This window comes from Onychostoma macrolepis, chromosome 20, assembly GCF_012432095.1.
Source record: "Onychostoma macrolepis isolate SWU-2019 chromosome 20, ASM1243209v1, whole genome shotgun sequence".
Lineage (NCBI taxonomy): Eukaryota > Metazoa > Chordata > Actinopteri > Cypriniformes > Cyprinidae > Onychostoma > Onychostoma macrolepis.
In genome coordinates, this window is record NC_081174.1 from 3,330,021 (window position 1) to 3,349,891 (window position 19,871).

Sequence of the window (19,871 nt, forward strand, 5' to 3'; positions counted from 1 at the left end):
CTATTCATTTAATTAACTCCAGCAGTTGTAACAAATTGCTTAACATTATTTATGGTTATATAAAGCTAAATTTCATGATTGTGCTCTTTTGTTGTTAGGACTCTGATGACGATTACTCATTCCACCACCTGGACATTGGAATCATCCTCACTGAGCATGAAGGTGATGTGCTCTCATCCTCTCTCCGTCTCAGTCCAGCCTCATTGAAGGAGATTTTGTGATGGACAGTATTGAAGACTTGTCAAAAGCTATGTGCATTCTGTATGGACTTACGCTCTGCATCTCAACTACCCTAAATCTATGAAGAACACATTCCAGATCATCCAACAGGTACTTCTCATGTTGGGCCACAGTGAACTAAAACCCAGGTTGCAAACTCTGAAAAATTGTCCTACAATGTTAGGAAATGCAAGAAGCTTCCATGAGAAGTCACTTGTGTTCTGCCGTACGAGACATTAAAGTGTATTCTGTCTCTGCATATTAGTGCTGTTAGTGCTCAGTTAATGTGTGTTCACACAATTCTTCAGCCAAGTTTAAAGTTACAGAGACTTGCTTCTGTTTTAATTTAAGCCCATTGTTAATGCACATCCAGGCATTCACAAGGGATATAGCATATATTCTTGAATACTGTGTGTTCATGTTTCTTCTACAAAATAGAACCATTTCTTTGGTGAATAATAAAAAAAAAAAAAAAACATTGGTGCATTGACATCTGTTTTTCTTTTTTCCAATTTATATGCATTAATACAATAAATCTCAAAATCTATGTCTAATTACATGACATTACATAAATGTGTCATTACTTAAAAACATTTGTTAATGTTATTTGCTAATATACGTTTTTGTAGTTGTAACTTGAAATAGCTATTTTATACAACCTATACTCCAAATAATAATAATTGATGTGAACTAATGATTTTGAGTAAAGATTACTAATGTAAACCTGATTTGTCTACTGCATGAACTTAAGGTTCTATGTTAATACAACTGAACCGGTTTAGTTTCACCCTGTGTAAAAACTAAAATGGTTTCGTGCAACGGGTTTCCTCGCAAATTTCTAGTAAAGTCAACTAATCCGGGTTAAGAGTGCACCCTGTTAAAATCCACTTTGTAGTTGTGTATCGTCCTCCAGGTCAACTGGGTAACTTCTTGGAGGAGTTGGATGTATTACTGTCAAAGTTTCCAGAGGATGGTGCTCCTCTGGTACTGCTCGGTGACTTCAACATCCACCTAGAAAAACCCCAGGCTACTGACTTCAACACTCTTCTCACTTCATTTGACCTCAAGCGAGTGTCTACTATGGCTACTCATAAATCAGGTAACCAACTGGACCTCATCTACACGCGCTACTTCTCCACTGACAACACATTATTTACTCCACTGCATGCCTCAGAACACTTCCTCATCACTTCTAACCTCACACTAACTCCTAACATAGCACACACTCCCCCACCCCCTGGCTGTCCGATGTTCTCCGTAAACATCGCGCTAAACTAAGGGCTGCAGAGAGGAAGTGGCACAAATCAAAAAACTCTACTGACCTTAGTGCGTATCAGTCACTCCTCTCTTCCTTCTCTGCAAATGTCTCCACTGCTAAAACTAATTACTACCACAACAAAATCAACAATTGTTCTGACTCTTGCACACTTTTCAAAACTTTCTCTTCTCTGTCCTCCTCCCCCTCCTCCTTCAGCAACTCTTACAGCTGATGACTTTGCAATTTTCTTCACAAATAAAACAAGAACCATCAGTGACCAATTCCTCTCACCACAAACTGATAACTTCATAACGACAAATACACACTCTCTCACCTCCTTCTCTCCTCTCTCGGAGACAGAAGTTTCCAAACTCATCCTTTCCAATCATCCCACTACTTGTCCGCTAGATCCTATCCCCACTCACCTCCTTCAGGCCATTTCTTCTTCAGTCATACCTGTGCTTACTCACATTATCAACACCTCTCTTCACACTGGTATATTTCCCACAGCATTTAAGCAGGCTCGGGTAACCCTCAGATGGGTCCTTCAGGGTGTCTTGGAGGGGTGAGGTTTCAAAGTTCTTCACAACTTCTTGCTACTGGGGTTCCTCAAGGCTCATGTCGTCATTAGGATCGGTCATTCAGAAGCATGGCTTTTCTTATCACTGCTATGCTGATGACACTCAACTCTACTTCTCATACCAACCAGATGATCTGACGGTAGCTGCTCGCATTGCAGCCTGTCTGAGTGACATTTCTAGCCGGATGAAAGACCGTCACCTTCAGCTCAACCTTGCCAAGACAGAACTGCTCGTGGTCTCAGCCAATCCATCACTTCACCACAACTTCTCTATACAGCTGGGTTCGTCAACCATAACTCTTTCCAGGGCAGCCAGGAACCTTGGAGTTGTAATCGATGATCAGTTAAGCTTCACAGACCATATTGCTACAACAATGTGTTCCTGCAGATTCGCCTTATACAACATTTAGGAAGATTAGACCCTTCCTGTCAGAGCAAGCCGCACAACTCCTTGTCCAAGCTCTTGTTCTCTCCAGACTGGACTATTGTAATGCTCTCTTGGAAGGCCTTCCCGCAAGTACTATTAAGCCTCTACAACTGATCCAGAATGCAGCAGCCAGAGTGGTCTTTAATAAACCAAAGAAAGCTCACGTTACCCCTCTCTTCATCACGTTACACTGGCTACCAATAGCCTCTCGCATCAAATTCAAAGTACTGATGTTTGCCTACAAGACAACAACTAGCACTGCACCAATATATCTAAACTCACTAGTTCAAACTTATGCACCCTCCAGAAGCTTGCGTTCTACAAGTGAACGACGCCTTGTGGCGCCATCACAAAGAGGTGCCAAATCTCTCTCACGGACCTTTTCCTGGACTGTGCCCAGCTGGTGGAATGACCTCCCGATCTCAATTCGAACAGCTGAGTCTTTAGCCATTTTCAAAAATCATCTAAAGACACATCTTTTTCGCCAGCACCTGACCAACTAATACTAACACTTACCTATTCTATCTATTTAAAACAAAAAAAACACAAAAACTAGCTACGTCTACTGTGCTGGACTAACTGAGGCTTGTCATGGCACTTGTATACTGCTGCACTCTCAATGGTCTGATTGCTTCTATTGTTCTCATTTGTACGTCGCTTTGGATAAAAGCATCTGCTAAATGATTAAATGTAAATGTAAATGATAATTCGTATGTATTTTATGTAAAATGTCGTTCTACAAATGTACATTTACTTACGTTTTTACAGGCACTAAAACGTACAATACTTATGTATTTTCAGCATCTAAGCATACAAATACTTATGTATTTTCAGCATTTAAACGTACAATACTGAAGTATTGACGACACCTAAAAATGGATCTTTATGAATATTGAAATCGCAACATTAATTTTCTTATTGTTGTATTTAGTTGTCAGATCAATGTCCTTATGTTTTCAATTGCAGTATTAAATTGTTTACTCATTTACTTAATATGAAATTATAACATTTCGTTCTGTTATGTGTGATTTCTGCTGTCAGCTCGTTTCCAAGAATAGGCCTACATAATGTTAAACAAGACTTCACTTTAAACCCTCAAAATAAATAACATTTCTGCAATCGTTTAACCTTTACTTGCCATGTAATGTTTACTTTGTTTGCAATGGGCCACAAAAGGCGTTTTCTCCGACATGCTGTGACTGACAATAGATATATAAAATACACCAAAAACGCAACATAATAACACAATTAAACAATTTTATTTGTGCGTTGTAATCCAAGTCTTCAGAATCCGTATGATTGAGACCCAAATCCAAGCCTTTATTCGGCGATCTTCATTTCCATCCCGTGCAGCGAGTCCAGTGACCGTTAACAGCAAAGCCCACACTGACTGACACACTCTTTACAAATTCAAATGTTGCCACTTCAAACGGCAGGTTTCATGGCAGGACAATCGAATGCTCATTGGCTCTTGCCTGCATTCGTCACAGATTGCGACATGCCGTGTTGCTGGTGAGGTGTGTTTGAATGATCTGTGCGCCTTCACGAGTTCTCGGAGTGGATCGGGAAAATAATCTGGATAATATTTTCAGCGATTATCAATTTAAATTCTGCTCTGCACCTCACACAAACCTACTGTATTCCGCATCGTTGTATATAACGCATCGTCATTTGGATTACTTTTGGTACTGCTTTTGGCATTTTTGCAAATAAATGAATGATTGTAATTGCATTTATCTGTCTGTCATGTTTTTCTTATATTGTTCAGAAATAGTTATGTTTATGTTTAGAGGTAGAAGTGGGATTAGTGACTATAAATATTTTTAATGCTATATTGTTAGGTAGGTTAAGGGGTCTAAAAATCTAAATCTCTTATTGATAAAATGATAAAAATGCATTGATACGAATATCTTAATGATATCAAAGATACATAAATATTTTAAATTTTTGAGCTAAAAGTGCACAGCAATTTGTATGTTTTAAATGTTGAAATATGTCTTAATTGTATGTTTTAGCATCAGTAAATGATCAGTAGCATCATTTACATCAGTTTTGTGCTTGTAAATGTATAATATAAACAGTGAGACCAGGCTGGGACACAACCACCCTACAATGATAAAAATCCATTCACTTCTTTTTTTTGATTATCTGGGACCCCGCCCACAGGCATATTTCATTGTACACTGTCTGTCATTTTCTTTGCACTCGAGTCGCTATAGTGACAACAATGTTTTATAAGCAATGCAGGTGTTTTGTAGGTGTATGTAAAAGTGAACATCAGAGCCACTGAGGACACAGTGGATTAGTTTTGTTTCTGATGGTAACACACCACTGAATACACAAAAAACAGAAGAGAGGGGCGGGGTGAGCAGAGCTCTTTATCATAAAGAGGCATGCCCCGAAACGGCTCGCTGTGAACAGAGCTGTTTTTGACAGGGTAAAAAGGGTGTTGTTTTACACCACCATTGAGGAATTTAACTAAAGTATGTTACAGACATGTAGATCTGAGTCATGAAGACCCTAAAGAATCATACCAACTTGTGGAAAATGGACATCTGATGTCCCCTTCAAAGACGACTTTTTACAGGAACAATAACCCTGGAGTTTTTGATTATTAATTAACAATTTGATTATTAATCAATATTATATGGAATTAAGACGTGTAAGTTCATATTGAGATATTTTGGTCACACTTTAGTTTGGGGACCAATTCTCACTATTATCTATTAATTCTGATTTTGCCTCAATAAGCTAATATAATATGGTCCTGCAGAATAAGGCACAAGGTAATATGTGCTTTACAAGTGCCAATAAACAGCCAATGCTAGTAATAGGTATGTTAACAAGCAACTAGGTTATTGTAAGAATTGGCCTAAAAAACAAAAGTGTTATCAATATTTTCCTTGCTGCACAGAGTGCGATGTTTTTGAGATTTTTCTGAAATAGAAGAAATAAAAGAGAGAGTTTTAAGCTAAAGAGTAAAATATGACAAGCAATAGACTTATTCTCAGAAGAATGCAAGAGACTTATGGAAATGTCTGTTTAATCTCATTGCTGATTACAAGAAACAGACCATACTAAAAACATCTGATGTGCAATGTTTCTCCTGCTATAAATGATCTGTCTGAAACGTTTCTTCAAAAGAGCACATGCGAGGTTTCTGTAGTGTAGTGGTCATCACATTCACCTGACATGCAAAAGGTCCTTGATTCCAAAGAGATTTGATGAAAAATATTTTATAGTGGAGAAGAGAGGACCAGTGGATTTCTGCTGGTTTCCAAACCTGAATGACTTCGCTTCTTTCCATGGAATACAATGAATGAAGATTCAACCAATATTCTCCAATGATGAAAGAAAGTCAAATGGGTTTGGGAGAGTGAATCATGAAATGATTGGATGATGAATGTTTTTTTTTTTACTTTTAGAATAGCAGTCCAATTAAATGGCTGCTAATCATTGTTATAACAATCCTGTTCCTGTTCTCTGCTGTCAGCTCTCAGTAAAACGAACACTGATCTAATGGGAGAGTATGACCAGAGGGACTTCGGATCTGGGACATGAGTAAAGCTTGCGACTGAGACTTCAGAGAGAGTGTCAGGCTTTGGGTCAAGGTTAGTACAGTTACAGTCTGTCTGTCCCCAGAGCAATGTCAGCTTCAGAAAACATACATTACGAGTGGACAGAGAAACATGGTGTTGACTTATGCTGAAAGAGCACTGGTTTGTGTCAAAAAGGACAAATGATCACACATTACTGTAAATCTGCAGAAATTCACCGTATGACACCACCTCAAGGGCCACACTGATTTTATAAATCCGCTTCCACATAATAAACATTTTAAGTATATTTTCACAAGTTCCCCTGCCCGTCCAGTCCTGATTAAAGGTAAAAGGTAAACAAGCTTGGCTTGCTGTCCTTGACAGAGGCTCTGCTTGAGCTCTGAGTTCAACCCTCCCATTGCGGCACTACATAGATAGAGAATAACAGGAATAGAGGAGGAGATGGGGAGGTGGAGGGATGCTGGAATAATTGTCGCAGGGGCGGCGCAATGACTGATGCTTACACATTTAACATTGCTGTTAAATGGTGAACAGTTTTGAGTTCATCAGTTATAAAACAAATTCAGCTCTACCAAAGACAATAGTGTCGTTATACAGCTCAATTCAGTTCATGTTTTGTTCTCATCCGATAGTGTCAGTGCAGTTAAAATGATAATATTACTGCAAAGACACTTTATTTCACTGTTCCACTGTCAGCTTTCATTGCATGAGATGCATTCAGCAAAGCATCTCTTTTTGTGTTCTTCAGAAGAGGGAACATCATCTTAAAATAGCGTCAATATCTGACTGCACATGATTGGCGTGGTAATATTCGAGCAGCTGAGAAGAGTAAGGGTGTGAGATGCCAACTGACGGTCCATGCTCAGTATGCAATGAAGACCTATTAAACATGCTGCTATAAAACACAGCTCCTGCCGCTTGAGCTGTCATGAAACCCACAATCACAACACAGCTGGAGCCACAGCACGTCTGGAGCAGGACTTGCTTTGGCTTTGCTCTTAACCAAAACACGCAAACCTCTTAGTGATTACTAACAGCCCACTTCTCTCTCTCTCTCTCTCTTCATCTCTCACCTTCCACCCACCCCTCATTCTCTCCATCCACATATCTTCAGACTCTGTGGAGGGATTTTGTCCGTGATGTTTCTGCTCAGACTGTGGCCAGATGGCCATTCTCATTTTTATTTTTCAGGTCTTTAGCTGAATTGCACCCAGAACGCTGACTCACTCACATTCCCACGGCGCATTCAGGTCGGAGGCGATTAATCTCAGATGATATTAGCATTCACTTAATGTTTGAGTCAGTGGATCGGTGCAAGCACGTCTTCATTGCTACAGTAAAGTCAAATAAAGCTGAAAATATCTGCCTGTCATCTGTGGAAAGAGGATGAAAGGAAATAAAATTTTAATTTGGTTGTATTGAAACTCTGGATTGTTTTTCTAAAGGTTTTCAGATGTTAAATGCAGTGGTTAATTCTGCAGTTAAATGACTGTGATTGTCAATGTACCTATCCACACATGTCATGTACGTCTAACTCACTGGTTTAGTATATGCAACGGTATTATAATACATATGAGCACCTAGTCAGCTGACGTCTGCAAACACCTGCATAAATAAAAACTCCCAAAAATACTGGGTGTAATCATGTTTCTGTGAGGGGTTGCCAAATTATTTTGTTGTAAAAAGTAGATTGATTGCTTTCTACATTTAAGAATCTGGAGCTGTTCACTGTGGACAGGGTTACTAAACAACCGGTTTAATACTGAATCAGCTCGTATTGAAGAGAAGTGTGTTTATATTAAATCCACGCAGGTCTAACTTTGTGCCATATTTTGACTGTTGTCAGTGCTCATGAACAACTATCACTAAACAAACAAACACAGCTGTGGATCGTTCAGGTAACAACTCAGTATTAAAAATCAAGGGGATGTAAACTTTTGAACCGGGACATTTTCAGAAATTCAACTAATATTTTGTCTTGTGGACTATACAGTATGTAAATGTCTTTTATGTGAAATAACTTTTGGGCAGTCTTGGCCTAATTGCTAAAGAATCGGACTTATAACCTGAAGGTCGTGGGTTTGAGTCTCAGGTCCGGCAAGGATTGTAGGTGGGGAAGTGAATGTCCAGCGCTCTCTCCACCTTAAATACCACAAGCTGAGGTGAGACCCTTAAGCAAGACACTGCTCCCCAGGCTATTTATTTTTGGAAGTTTCATTAAATATCAACTGGAGTTATGATCCATGACAAAAGGGGAAACCTAGAGGTCGCTTTAGATGATAAAAAAAAAAAAAGGATTTCTATTTGGAGCATAAATGTTTTAAACGCCTTATAGCACCTGCAAAAGAGTAGTTAAGTGAAAGCCATTCAGCTGTCAAGAGTGGGAAATTACTCCAATGTTTTCCAATTACATTTACTGAAGCATGTTTTGGAGCTCCTCCAGACTAGGATTTTCATGTGTAATAATACTGTATGATAGAGATGTACTTTAAGTGTTCGTTAATAGTATGTATGTTTTGAATGCTGCATAGAGGAAAAGACTGAAAGGAAATCAATCGATCTGCTGCTGTTCTGGAAATCCATGACAACCCATAGAACCATATGGTAAAAAGTTGTGGAATTTGGCACAGGACACGATAGAACATTAACCACATTCAATTTGAAGTCTCTAACTCTAACCCTCTAGCGCCACCACTTGTCCATAACTTTTGAACTGTAAGGGCTATAAATAATTATATTAATAAATAATAATTTTTTCCTCTGATTCCTTGGCTCAAGTCGATTCTATGTCATTTTCCATCATAAAAATCATATTTTTCACTTTTTCAAACTCCTGCTAGTCCGTTTATCTGGTTTTTATGAAAATTGAACTATATCATCCTCAGACCATGTTGACTAAAAGCATGTAAATCAAGTTGATCAGTCAAACTGTTTCCAAATAACATGCGAACAAATTTGTCAAAGAGCTTGCCAAAAGTGGACATGAGGCTATATCTCCACAACGCTTTAGTGTATTTAGACCAAACCTGGGCTGTATCCTAAAACTGAAAAATGCTGCCTTCGGAGGACACATTCCAAGGTAGGAAGGCATCAAGGCACATCCGAATCCAAAGTTACCTTCACTTCCTGTCTCATGAGATACCTTCATCTGATTGATTTTTGAAGGCAGCATAGATGTATCCTTCACTGCCTTTGATATCCCACGATCCTGTGCGTTCCATTCCGTGACGGTTGAGCTAAAAAATAAAGATGGCATCTGAAAGTTGCGTTTGGTTGTCAGTTTGTGTATAAATGTATATTTCTAGTTAACTTCTTGCACTTTTGATGTTATTTCTAGCAAGAAATTAGTATTATAGTAATTAAATATTCATTTAGTTATCACTCGTTCTATTTTGTTGTAGATCATTAAACCGTTGCGCTGCCTCAGAAGCCTATCCAAAATCAGTTTCGTGAGATGCCTTCGTGCAAAAACGAAGGCAAAGTCATTGCCTCATAAGGCAGCAAGCCAGCTGCCTAAGTTTTCGGATGCAGCCCTGGTGTGTGTTATAATAATCATGACCTGAGGGAGCCTGCACACTTTCAGCACAGCACAGCAAAAAATGCTAATAACTTTTTATTAATTTTGCCTATTGTCATGAGACTATTGTCTTGATAGATTCCTTGGACCATGCTGAGAACATCGATACCAATTATGCCATAATCTGCTGAAATTCCTGTCCATCATTTTATGTTGAAAACATACTTTTTCAAACTCCTTTTAGACTGCTGGTCAGATTTTCACCAAATTTGGCTCATCTTCAGACCATGCTGGCAAAAAGTTATGTATTTTGTGCCGATAGGCAAAATATGATGGCATGATTCCAAACTGCATCTGAGGCTGCATCTCTGCAAAGCTTTGACATACTGGCACCAAAGTTTATGTGTGTCAGGGTTGAGATCAGGGCTCTGTGTGGGCTGGTCAAGTTCCTTTACGTTAACCCTAACCCAAACTCCAACCATGTCTTTATGGACCTTGCTTTGTGCACTGGGGCACAGTCAAGCTGGAATAGAAAAGGGCCTTCCTCAAACTGTTCAAAATTGGAAGCAAAGCAGTGTCCAAAATGTCCTGGCATGCTGAAGCATTAAGATTTCCCCTTCACTGGAAGTAAGGAGCCGAGCTCAACCCCTGAAAAACAGTCCCATACTATTATCCCTCCTCCAGCAAACTTTACAGTCGGCACAATGCAGTCAGGCAGGTAACGTTCTCCAAACCCAGACTCATTGCTTCACAGAACAGGTTTCCACTGCTCCAGAGTCCAGTGTTTGCGTGCTTTACTCCACTCCATCTGATCCTCTGCATGGTTTTTGTGATGTGAGGCTTGCATGGAGCTGCTCGATCATGGAAACCCATATCATGAAGCTCCCACCACACAGTTTTTGTGCTGATATTAGTGGAAGTATGGAGATCTTAACTGACTTATTACAAGGGTGGCATCATATCACAGTACCACACTTGAATTCCCTGAGCTTTTCAGAATGATCCATGTTTGTAAATGCAGACTGCACGGCAGGGTGCTTGATTTTATACATCTGTTGAAATGGGTCTGATTCAGTGGCAATGGGTCTGGTCCATATAGTGGAGACAGACAGACTGTTCTGATAGCAAAGTGACAACAGCACAGCTTAAGCTCATTGCTACAGCTCTCCCACCTCTGAGGACCCTTCACACTTCACACTGCCGTCTCCTCATTCATGGAGTGTCTCCCTCACACTGAGTGGAGGCGCTGAGAGGACGAGCAGCCATCCATCTTTTCCTGTCTGTGTGAATGCAATGATGCCTTTTATCCATGAGAGCTGTAGGAGAGCGAGGAAATGTCTCAAAATGAGAGGGTCATGCTGGAGTGGTCCGCTAGTGTGAGCTGCTTTAAGAGCAGCTGGGATATGATTAGTTTTATTTTGGATTACAGAGACAGCAGCGCTCTTCTGCATGAAATGAGACTTTCTCCATTTCGCTGGAGTTCATTTTTTCACACCTGACATTCCTAAAGTTGCAGGCGTCATTTATGGTGGGGACAAGTGGGACGTCACTACCCATTTCAGAAACAATTCATTAAGAGGATGTCCAGTTGCCCATCGGGAGTTTTGTTTCATTAGTGTGTGTTATAATGAGCGCTGATCTGGCACTGCAACAGTTCTAAACTGCGTCCCAAGTGACGCATTATACACTATGTACTTATGCACTATGTACTCAACCCTGTATGAATTATATATGGTTATTTTGTCATTCATAATCGGAGTCTGATAGCCCCTCCCCCTTGGCAACGGAATTAAAGCTGCGACAGATGAGTGTGTGTTCAACATTGCACACTTTGTTTTTTTCGATTATTTAAGTGGATCATCTGGGTATTTAAAGTGATTTTTCTTTTCAGAGTTGTCAGTGTGAACACACTACTCGTACTATTTGACTACAAAACATGATTTTGTCTAGTGAAACCACCAGAAAAAATGATAACAGACATGTCCGTGCTGCAGTTATACATTCAAAAAGTTATATGAGAGGCTGTTTCATACTGAGCGTGATGCAAAAAAGCGAGGCGAATCGCCAACGAATGGTGCTTTCACACCGAGCGCGAAACATTTGATTGCCTTCTGCTAATTCACACCTGCACACTAGGTGGAGCCTACCAACAATGCATTTTTCCTCAGATGTGTATCTCGTATATGGTTCGCTGCTCAATATACAGCATTAAATTAAGATAAATAGAGTTTGGTTCTACACCAGAAACACAAACTATCTATAATGCTTACAAGAATACATCTTAAAATATTAATAGAGGTACAAGTAGCATCAAGCTACATTTGAAAATGTATGTGATTATTTATGTTTTTTTGCTTAAAACCCACTTTAAACCATCATCGAGTGCTTGTAATCACTTCCGATTAAGATCTATAATGGATTTTTATTCTATAATAGGCAGACATGCACTCTTTGTATGTTTTATAATGGATTGAGCACGACACCTGCTTATCATTTGTCATAAACATCCCTTATTGTAATAAAAAATACCATAAACTGCATAAAACACATATAGAAAATACATCGTCATAATCATATGTTTATTTACTTTCAGATTTCATGTATAGAAAAATGTTTCTCTCATTTTTTCATTCGTAATGGCAGGAGATATTATCCATGATTGACAGATCTTGAGTGAACGCACTCTGACTCATAACACTCGCGCTCGTAGAAGAAAACGGACAGTGCTCTTCAGATCACATTCAGTGGAGGATTAATAGAAATTATATTCTGTATAAAGACCATGTGAGAACAAATCTGTTCTCTGATACCAATGATAACAAGGAAAAGGAAAGAAAGAAAGGACGTGTGGCCCATACTAGGAATTTGTGCTCTGCATTTAACCCATCCAAGTGCACACAAACACAGTAGTAAACACACACATCTGGAGCAGTGGGCAGCCATATTGCTGCAGCTCCCGGGAAGCAGTTGGGGGTTCAGTTCTTGCTCAAGGGTCTCACCTCAGTAGTGGTTGTTCACTCCCCCACCGACAATTACTGCCAGACCTGAGACTCGAACCCGCAACCTTCAGGTTACAAGTCCGCCTCGCTGTCCATTAGGCTACGACTGCCCCTGAGAAAAGCATTCAGCATTCTCTTTTCTCTCAGAATACTCGTCTTCAGTGTTTGTTTACACTGGTTTTCAAAACAGCGCCACCACTCTTTCCTCTTTGCTCAACAGCAACTGCTCTGGGCACGTGATCTAAGCTCAAATCTGATATGTAGTATGTTAGCATAGTTTAGACTTGGAAGTGAGGAAATACTTAAATGCAGAGCTGATCTCTGGATCCATACACCACATAAATGATTTACCTGAGAAATATCATGTCTTGGCTTTTGCCATTTCATGCATAATATTCAGCATCTGTTAGTTGCCACAGCTTGTCCTTGTTCAGTTAATACAGTACATTTCCTGAAATGTATATATATTTTTCTTTGGCTCATTTGTCCTGTAGTAAAAGCTGGTGCCTGGTTTCCATGGAAATCCAACAAATGATGCTGTGCAGAAAAACAGAGGCAGCGGCATTATCATCATCATCCATACACTACAAATGTGACTGTGCTTTTTCAGATATTCTGAAAGATTTTTAATTTTGCTAGCATTCACATTCTGTTAAAAACCAAGACCTCAAACCCAGTCACACAATCCAGGGGCATTTGCATTCATTTACTGGGAGATGATCAGTTTATGGGTTGGAAGTTTCAGGTGGAAGACTGGTTTTATGAATATCAAATCTAATCTCAACAGTTCATTTATGTTGCTGGGGCAGTGAGATGATCCGGTTTTATAGAGCTCTAGTAGGAATGTTGAGGAGGAATATTTTATAGTCAAATTAAATATAATCAAATAAGAGCTAAGCTTAACTATGACTGGAGTGAACGCGTGAGTGGGAGGTGAATCTCTGTCGCTCACGTGTGCTGATCCAGACCAGCTTTCGGTCTGTGCGTTGATGTGTGACAAACAGCTTCTTCTGGAAACATTTTCTCAGACAGAGAAGAAATAAATGGCCTAACTGGCCACTTTTAGTCTGAAACAGCAATATCACAATCGTGCACAGCTGTGGTCATGTGCGTTCCCCGAGAATCAAACGCATGACCATCCATACGGCAAAAAAAACAAAAAAATTTGTTTTGCCATGCTGATATTCAGAACGAGAGAATGATGAGCATGTGATATCAGTTCAGTAGCACTGATAATTTGTTCACCATTTCAGACAGATGTTTGTCAATGCAGTACCTTACAATCTGACCCACCTGAAGTATCTCAAAAGGCTTTTGTCATTTTGTAACAGCCTTGACATCACATTACAACGCCTTCTAGGTAGGCAGCCCACTAGGTTTTGGAACAGAGCCAGTCTCTCTGTCTTTCATGATGAGCTCCAGGGAAAAACTGTCACACTTTCATGTGTTATTTCATATATTAATGAATTCTTTTATTTCTTTCTCTCTACTTGTCAGCACACAGTTACATCTTTAATAACCTGCCGACTCCTAGGGGAAGTGCGTCCTTGAGAAGGATTTCATTAGAGCGCTCTCGAGTTCTCTGGCTGACGCTCCACAATCCACACATTCGCTCCTGCAATCATCTTCCTCACAGAAGAGCGTACAGGTGCGAGGCGCTGAGCGGGAAGCAAAATACTGTCATCAGCTCCTGTGAACTTCAGCCCTACTGATTATTTACAAGAGACGTTTCCATCAGTTCCTGGTTTACATGAATTTTTCTCTAATGAAAACTATATCAAGCCATGCAAGGTTGATTCATGGACCGTATGACTGTGTTGATGATCGTGTGTATGTGTTTTATGCCTTGCAAACATAAACGCTTGTTTTTTCATGATGTATTCAACATTGTTGTGTTGTGAATTCTTCTGATTTTAATGTCACTAAATTACAATGATCTAGCTTGTTAAAACAAAGGTTTTATAAGAACTGTCATTAACGTATTTACTGTATTAACGAGTACACTGTAAAAAAAAAAAAAGTTGAGCGAACTTAAAAAAACATTTTTTACCAGCTTCAGCAGATTTTTGAGTTTGCTCAACTTGTTTTTGTGGGAGATTCTCAAATTTTTGTTGTATGAACTTAAAACAACAAGTTGAGAAAACTCAAAAATCTGCTGAAGTTTGTTGCCTTAAAATTTTAAGTTGGCTCAACTTTTTTTTTTTTTTACAGTGTATAGTGATGTTAGTGATGCTAGTATAAACCTAGATGACTGGAGTGGAGCCTCTGGTGAGCTTCTTATGAGAAGTGCTATTTGTATGATTGCATTACATAACAAAATATCAAAGCCAGTGTCACTGATAGAAAAGAAAGATGCACAAACACACTTTACAATCAAAATTGTTGGGTTTGAAACAGCCGATGTAGTTGTTGTAGGTGAAGACAGTCAGTACCAGTGTTGGGGAAAGTTACTTTCAAAAGTAATGCATTACAATATTGCATTACTCCATTAAAAAAAGTGACCAATTGTGTTACTTTTTATGGAAAGTAATGTGTTATGTTACTTTTGCGTTACTGGGCTGGGCTTGCTTATTGGTTTTTTAATAACAAAAAAAAAAGCTATTTAAATTGCGTTGTTTTACTAGTCACTTGAAAAAAGTAATCTGATTACATAACTAGCGGTACTTGTAATGCATTACCCCCAACACTAGTCTGTACTGTATGTGTTTGTGGTTCGCAAGTGCATGATGGTGATAGACATAATGAAGAAAAATGTTAGTTAAAAGAAAAGATCGTGCAACTTGCAGATACAGACACTTTTACAAGTGCAACAGTATATGTTCCCTAAAATGTGCACGGTTCATATTTATTACAGATTTAGATTGCAATAGAAAGCTGAAAAGTGCACATGGTTTACAGAAGCCTCTCAATAGGGTGCCTTAACAAGTAATAAAAACCTGTGCACTCATGAGGGTCCTCTGAGAGCACAAATGTAGTCCCCTGACGCAGACGTCTATATCCTCTATCAAGTGAAAAAAGAGCACTGAAGGAGGAGCAGAGAGCTTGTGCCAAGGAGACGCCAGCGCTGGAGGCAACAATGGGTCGAGAAATGGAAAAGCATTAGTCTAGATGAACTCTAGAGATCTAGAGACAGCAATTACGTGCCCTCACAAAGCAGCGGACTGCAGAGGCATTATGGGTAGCTGAGACTCCTTCTGCTTTATCACAAGAGTCTTTGTGGCAGCCAACAAAACAAGCACCAGCTGCTTATTATGGACACACACATTGAAATAAAGGCGTGTTCAAGTGTTTGTCCAGTGACAGGCAAAAATAATGTGGTCTGATGAGGGGGAAAGACAAAAAGACCCTCTGCGTGTGTGTGTGTGTGTGTGTGTGTATGAAACGCTAAGCTGAGAACTCACCGCCGTAGGAGTGACCGTAAGAGGATCTCATTAGTCTGAGCTTGAAGCACTAGGAATTCTGGGAACTTTCCCTGAGGGAGAGAGGGACAAATAGGCAAAAGCAAGGAGTGTGTGTGGAAAGATAGTCTTCTTGAGTAGTGATTTCCAAACAAAGGCTGCTGGAAAGAATCGGTTTAGAGCCGTCAGAATAGCTAAAATTCAGTTCTGCGCACTGGTGCTTGATTCCACAAGCAGTTCCATCAGAGACAGGGATCCATGGGACAAAACATTTTATTTGTGCAAATAAGCATTGAATGCTCACACACACTACTGTGCATTTCCTGTGCTCACATTCCAAATACCACCAAACAATAACATGCACTCATACTGAACTGAAAATCACATCCATAAATACATCCAAAAGGAATACTCAAAACATTCATAATTAAAGGGATAGTTCACCCAAAAATGAAAATGTGATGTTTATCTGCTGACCCCCGGGGCATCCAAGATGTAGGTGACTTTGTTTCTTCAGTAGAACACAAACGAAGATTTTTAACTCAAACCGTTGCAGTCTGTCAGTCATATAATGCCAGTCATTGCTTTATGGCGGATCGCAGACTTATAAGTGCATTACCACCACCTATCTCTCAAATGGATGGTCCATTTGAGAGATAGGTGGTGGTAATGCACTTATAAGTCTGCGATCCGCCGTAAAGCAGGAAAAAGAAGATGCGTCACGCGCTGGCTGTTGTGAACGTGCTCAGGACAGTTGGAGTGGGCAGTGGATCAGAGGTAAAAACATGATATAAATACTGTTCAGTTTCTTGCACAGACCGATCGTTTCGTGTCTTTAGACCTCAACGTATCGTCACGAGCCACAGAGTTTAATTTGGTTGTCTGTGTATGTTTTTTTTTTTCTCTTAAATCCGTGGGTCCCATTGACTACCATTATATGACTGACAGACTGCAGCGTTTTGAGTTAAAAATCTTCGTTTGTGTTCTACTGAAGAAACAAAGTCACCTACATCTGGGATGCCCTGGGGGTAAGCAGACAAACATCACATTTTCATTTTTGGGTGAACTATCCCTTTAATATCACTTTTTAAAATGCATTATTGAAAATCAACAAAAATATCTCTCATTAAAAAGACATAATGCATAAAAAAAAGCCAAACAACAAAACAACTCCATTCAACATGATCAAAATAACTGTGACTCGTTTGTTTCTTTTAAAGGGAAGAATAATGTGTACGTTTTGTGTGGGTGACACATCTAACAACATATAGTATGTGCATATATTCACAACAATATTACAATATTCTGCTCCCATCACATCTCAGCATAGGGATATTTGCAGCTGCCCAGCTCAGATCCCCATGTCTTGGGTACCAGTTGACCAGATTTTGAAACACTGGTTAGGGGTAAATGTGTGAGTTATTCCAGCAAGAGAGATGTTCGAGAAGGGGTGCAGGTGCCATCTAGGGCATTATGAGGGACTGCAAACTTTCCCCCTCAGGGACTTTCCTCTGGAGCTGTCCCACAATGAGTCCTTGAAACATGCCTTTGGCCAAGTGCAGGCTATTGATGGTCTACCCCTGTTTGTCAATAATTAACGATGTATCGAGTGACGCTGGACACTCATGCTAAGAAACGATACAACCCAATCGCTATTACCAAAGAGCCGCTGGGAAATGCTATTTCAAACACATCTTCATCTGGTTGCAGGACATTTGAAGGTAGAAAAACAATAAATCATTTGATGGCCCGTTTATAATGGCCAGGCATTTGTGGCATCCATGAATGTCAACTGGTGAATCTGCCAGACACTCCAAAAGTGCTGTTGCGATCTCTTATTTTCATCAAGATCCTCTTCAGAAAAAATTGGCATGGACCTCATCAGACCATTAGAACTTAGACATCACCTCCTATTAATCCTGGTTGGCTCTGTGCAACATGTCCTCAAAAAGCATTATTAATGGCTTTCAGCAACATCTCCAGCATTTGAGGGCTGTCCTGAGATCGGTGCAGAGGGAAGGACTCGGGGAAATCCCAAAGAAGTGCGAAATTGACCTATCGGTAAGCCCCTCCCCTCGAAGGCAGACTAGCCAATGGCAGTGGAGTATCAGTTGCAGGGGGAGCGGAACTCGGACATCTTTAGGTTTCAGCGCCATAGAGAAACATTGGCAGATCCGAAGCTCGCATCGGTTTTATGGGGTTTATGCTTCAAAAATGGAAAAACGATGTGCCTGGGGTACTTGTAACACTGATTCCAGGTATCCTGAGAGGATGGGCAATATAATTTATTTTATTACATTTCCTGAATCCAAACAAAACAGAGCAAAATGTCCCTAAGTATTCACCCCAATACAAATGAAGACAAAAACGTTCATTTTCTGGTTGTCATACACTCATTAAGTTACAATTTTCATCTGCTCAAGCAGAACGTTAATGTTATTGTGCTTTAGCAAGGTATCTCTGGCTAAAACTAGCTAACGTTAAAGTTAGTGAGTCCATGCTAATGTACAAACATTAATAGCGGACTGTTCTCGCGTCTTGTACAGTGTAGGTCAAAAACACATAAACGAAGGTCTACATTTCAGTGTCTCTCCATATTAAACTGGTTAAATGTACATTAATTTAATCGTACCCTGCGATACATGAACAGTGTTGATCCTGCATGTTGTCATCCGCGATCGTGATGACCGACCGTAATATGAGACTTCTCCCGCTCGCATTGTGATCTGTAAACCCTGGTTTCGAGTTACCCACCGTATTTATTTTTAAATATTTTATAAATCACTCCATGGAATATTTAATTCCCATTTGGTGGCCTTCTGTGTCCAAAATTGTGCAAAAACATCGTGGGATAAAGTTTTCACACTGCAGCTGTCAGTGTAAGACAGTGAGCAACTCCGTTTGTTTGTCCGAGGGAGCAACAGTAACTAAGGGGGGCGTGGCTTACCGATAGATCAATTGGATGGGTGGAAGTAAGATATCTGGTCTTCCACTTGGGTCAAAGACAAATGCGTCCCCAAATTGACAAGATGGCAGCTGAGACAGTTCCTGTGGCAGGCTGGCCATCACAAAAGGCTTGTGTTATTTGGACATCACTAGCCTGACCGATCTCACTAAAAAGGGAGCACCAGACCAGAATTTAACTACAAACTGCTCTGTGGTGGGCTTCCTGACTTCTCTCTCTTATGTTTTACAGACAGAAACAGATGTATTGTCTCAGGGCATTGGAGCGGAGGAGCGCCTGAACATCATCTGAAAGAGAAGTACAGAATTGTAGAAAAGGAACGTCATCAAAAGGGTGTTCCTCACTCTCCTGTATGAACTCCTTTTCAAACCATTCAGGTTTTTCTTTTCATTTAATAATATCTCAGTGTGCTGAACGTCTGGAAGTCCTGGCTTCCTCTTTCCCAAGAGACCAACACTGTCAGTTTGTCACACTTGTGTAGTGTATTCCAGCTGGGGCTGGATCGCAATTTGTGGACAAGGGATGGAGGGATAGAGCGAGGACTCAGTGATGCAGGAGAATGGGCTTTTTATTAGTATAATAAAATAAAACAAAACAAACAAAAACTACCCCGTAAGGGAAAACAGGCTGGCAACCAGGCTTGGCAAGGCTGGACAGGACACGACAAGATACATGCGATGACGAACTGGCACAGGACTGCAAACACAAGGAGAATAAATAGGGAGCAGATGAGGAGGGTAATGAGGGATACACAGGTGGGGCAATATGCATCTGCATATGTGACCCAGGGGGCTTATTACAGAAATATCCTAACTTTAAAATCTCATCTTATCTGTTTGGTAACCCTGGTAATTTCAGTTAGGACCACATTTAGGACAAAAGCTATTACAGAACAGCATTTCCTAAGTGCGTTATCCTATCTTAACTACAGATAGGAGAGGGGTATTA

General features: G+C 40.0%; 1 protein-coding gene across 4 annotated transcripts in view; it reads right to left on the reverse strand.

Moving 5' to 3' along the window:
* Positions 1-19,871, reverse strand: part of LOC131527515 (5-hydroxytryptamine receptor 1E) — a 98,896-nt gene that overhangs the window by 61,212 nt on the left and 17,813 nt on the right. For 2 of the 4 annotated variants that reach the window (XR_009267668.1, XM_058756666.1), the window contains exon 1: positions 1,542-1,621. The exons of the other annotated variants lie outside the window; for them this stretch is intronic. The gene's annotated coding sequence lies outside the window, so the exon portion shown is untranslated. Of the gene's footprint in view, positions 1-1,541; positions 1,622-19,871 lie in introns of those variants that run through there. 4 annotated transcript variants of the gene reach the window in all.